This window comes from Dipodomys merriami, unplaced genomic scaffold (genome assembly GCF_024711535.1).
Source record: "Dipodomys merriami isolate MVZ:Mamm:240054 unplaced genomic scaffold, mDipMer1.0.p SCAF_1784, whole genome shotgun sequence".
In the NCBI taxonomy this organism is placed as follows: domain Eukaryota; kingdom Metazoa; phylum Chordata; class Mammalia; order Rodentia; family Heteromyidae; genus Dipodomys; species Dipodomys merriami.
In genome coordinates this window covers 78,232-82,232 of record NW_027203142.1, presented here as the reverse complement: position 1 = coordinate 82,232, position 4,001 = coordinate 78,232, and the positions used below count along the sequence as shown (strand labels likewise).

Below are 4,001 nucleotides of genomic sequence, written 5' to 3'. Positions count from 1 at the left end.
ATGCTTCAGCAGCACGTATACATAAATTACAACAATATAGAGATTAACATGCCACTTGGACAGGGATGATATGAAAATATGCGAAGTATTCCATATTTTTCATCCTTCAGATGCAAGAAATGAAAAACAGTTATTAAAAAGTTGATTACAAAAATACAAGTGTAACAACACATGCGATTCATATAATTAAAAGTTAGTCTTTTCACAATGATTTATTTTCTCTTTTTCCATTTTTACTATTCTAAATTATTCTAACTGGAAAGTAGAGAACTGATAGAAAGCAGAGGAAAGATTTTCCTGTGTATTAAAAGGTACAGACTGAAAATGAGGACCAATGGTGTCTTCATGTGCAGCTTATTCTAGGAATGAGAAAGTAGGAAATAATACCTTCTATGTAAATGATTTGGGAAATGGCAGAGCAGAAAGTGAAATGATGCAACCAAAAATATAAAAGCAAAATAAGTTAGGATAATTATGGAGCAATCATATTATCTATGAGAACCATGAAAGAGAGAGAGGAAGAGAGACATGTGCAATGAACTAACTAGCCACAAAATCCATGCCTCTGATCAATTTATAGAGCAAAAAATTTTATTTTTAAAAGAGATGGAAATAGAATTTATAGTGTGTCTCTTTATGATGTGCAATGTAATGTATTGATATGCATTGTGTTGATCACTTTTCTGTTACTGTGAGGAAAATACCTGCAAAGAACATTTCTAAGGAGGAAACTATTATATTGACTCATGGTTTAAGAGAACACAGTTTAAGATAAAGTGTCTCCATTGTTTTTAATTATATTTTTATTATCTTAAATAATTGTACAAGTGAATTTCCATTCAACAAATCAGTTTTTAAGTACAATGGATCTTTACATAACTTCACCACACCCTTCCAAATCTCACCCCACTTTAATTTTTTCTACTGTCATACTATCTGTATTGAATATTATGCCTTCACTCTTTTCCTCCATAACTCTTTTTAATCCTTCCCTTTGAATTCCCCTCATATCTTAAATGATAGTTTCCTGGTATTCATTTTGTTGGATTAAAAATTCAATTTTATAAGAAAATACACCTTTTAAATTCTCTGCAAATATAATGCTTTGGTTGATATTGTTGTGAAAACTTGTATAAAGTTCTATCTTCCAAATATGAGACAGAACATGGGTCCTTTGTGTGTGTGTCTCTGACTTAGTTTACTTAACATATTTTTAGATCTATCCATTTCTTTGCAAATAATGTAACAGTCTTCATAATGGATGGGTGCAATACAATTGTGTATATGTGCCACACTTTCTCTAACCATCCCTCTGCCAAAGGGCATCTGGGCTGTTTCCTTAAGTTTTCTACAGTGAATAGTGCAGCAGTGAACATGGTTGTGAAAGTGATTTTACTGTAACCTTTTGGAAGAATTCATCACTATCTTTCTGGGAACAATCTTCTAGCCAGTTTTCCAGAATAAGCACATCCCTCTCTTCATCTCCATTAGAACGTATTGCAAATCCTCCAAAACACACTACCCCCTACAGGTCACAATAAGCTAAAACCACATGGTGCCCATATTTTTTCAATAGTGTTTTTCATAATTGTACATATTATTTAGTGAGAACTTTCTTTTTTTGGTTATTTATTTTTTATTTATTTTTTTAAATTTAATTTAATTTTATTTGTGAACATACTGTACAGAGGAGTTACAATTACATGGGCAGGATAATGCGTTTAGTGAGAACTTTCTATGTACTTTTCTAATGTGGGAATGAGGGACATGACAATAGTGTAAAGGTAAGAAATATGCAATTTAATTAGCTATTATCATATTTAAAATCATTTTCAGCTCTAACTCATAGCCTCACTTACTATTATTTTAATCTTTATTTGATTACTTCATCTATCCTCTAACTTATAACAGGTGAGTTAAATATGAAGGCAGAAACCGTGGTTTGATTTTGACACTCATGTGTGAGGATGCACAATAAGGGCAAATAGATGAATTGGATTTAATAGTTATTATCCATTTTGTTAAAGTAGAGATGATTTTGCCAAACTGATTCTCACAATTCATATTATATTCAACAACAAGAAACGTGTGACAATTCCCTTTGTTTTGCTCCTTATTAACTTTTGTTTCCATTTAATTTTATTTTTATTTATTTATTTTTCGTCTGTCGTGGGGCTTGAACTTGGGCCTGGGTGCTCTCCCTCAGCTCTTCAGCTCAAGGCGAGCACTCCACCACTTGGGCCACAGTGCCACTTCCGGTTTTTGAGTGGTTTATTGGAGATAAGAATCTCTCGGACTGGGCTGGGAAGGTGGCTCAGTGGTAGAGCGCTTGCGTTGCATGCTCAAGGCCCTGGGTTTGATTCCTCAGCACCACATAAGCAAACAGAATAAAGCCGGAAGTGGCCCTGTGGCTCAAGTGGTAGAGCGCTAGCCTTGAGCTGAAGAGCTGAGGGACAGCGCCCAGGCCCAGAGTTCAGGCCCCACGACCAGACCCAAAAAAAAAAAAAAAAAAAAATCTCTCGGACTTTCCTTTCCTGTCTGCTTAAACTTGCAATCCTCAGATCTCAGCCTCCTGAGTAGCTAGGGTTACAGGCATGAGCCACCGGCGCCCGGCTACCATTTTATTTTATAATGAAGGATTATTTCACAAATCTATTGTAGATACAAAAATATACTAAAATATTTCTATCCGTATGCATTGATATATACATACACACATATATTACACAGGTTATAAAGATAATATATAACTTCTGGAACTGCACAATTTACTAAATTATTAAAATCATTGATGGCTGGAATCCTGGTTACTCAGGAGGCTGAGATCTGACGATTGTGGTTTGAAGCCATCTTGGGCAGGAAAGTCCATGAGCCTCTTATCTCCAAACAACCGACAGAAAATCAGAATTGGAACTGTGGCTGAAAGTGGTAGCGTGGTAGCCTTGAGAGAAAAAGCTCAGGGACATCACCTAGGCTCTTAGTTCAAGAAGTGCAATCTATCCCAAAAAATCTATTTAATTTACCCCTGTGTAAGTAGAGTATTTCCGTCACCCAAGTGCACATCCATACCCATTTGCAAAGTAACTGTTTTGTCTGAAGTACCACAAAACATTATCACTTAAGTAGAAAGTATTGCAATGTGGGTTCATTCTATCTCTCTCATGGATTTTTCTCCACTCAAATACTCAAATCTTACATTTATTCCAATTATTTAAAATCATAGTTTTTTCTTTAATACCCATAATATTAGAGTTTGAATTGAGTGTCTTGTGCCCCCAAAATGGTTGTTCTTACCACTTTGTCATGTCCTCAGACTTAAATTATCCTGATTATTTTTCAGATAGAATCTGGCTTCCTACTTGTATCTGATTTTGGGCTCAGTACACTTTATGTTATTCTTCCTGGAATTTAAAATAACAGGTGCATGGCATTGTGTACAGATCTTTCTGTCCAGTCTGGGTTTTAAGCACTATCCTTACAACAGTTCGCTCCCATGTAGTCAGGATATTCATAAGCTTGTCATAGTTTTTTTTATTTGCATTTTCTGCAGGTTCTTGAGTACTGAATTAATTTGTGTTTTCTTGGGTTGTTTTGTTTGATTTGAATATACGGATTATTGTTCTTCACTTTTCCTTTTGTTTCTTTCACTCATGTTCTTACCTAAAGTGCTGAGAAACCAATTCTTCTTTCTCAAGATAGTCAAGATGAATATTATTTATTCCAAAGAAATTTCAGTAATATTTAAACACCTCATACCTATGAATAGTATACAAATGCTAAGTTCTGAGAAGGATCTTTTTATTTGCACAGCAGTCTTTGGCATACACAGACAGATCATGAATTTTATGAAGTTAGTAAAACTACAGATGCTCGCCAGGTGGAGAAAAACCTATTATTAATTGTTTGACAGTGTCTTCCCTTCTCGTGAAAGAAATATGCTGCTTGATGCAGGATTACACAAAATCATATTCCTAGGAGGAACCTAAAAATCATCTAATACA

General features: G+C 34.7%; 1 pseudogene; it reads left to right on the top strand.

The window, feature by feature from the left end:
* LOC138829895 (U6 spliceosomal RNA) lies at positions 1-100 on the top strand (annotated as a pseudogene).
* The last annotated feature ends 3,901 nt before the right edge of the window (positions 101-4,001 follow it).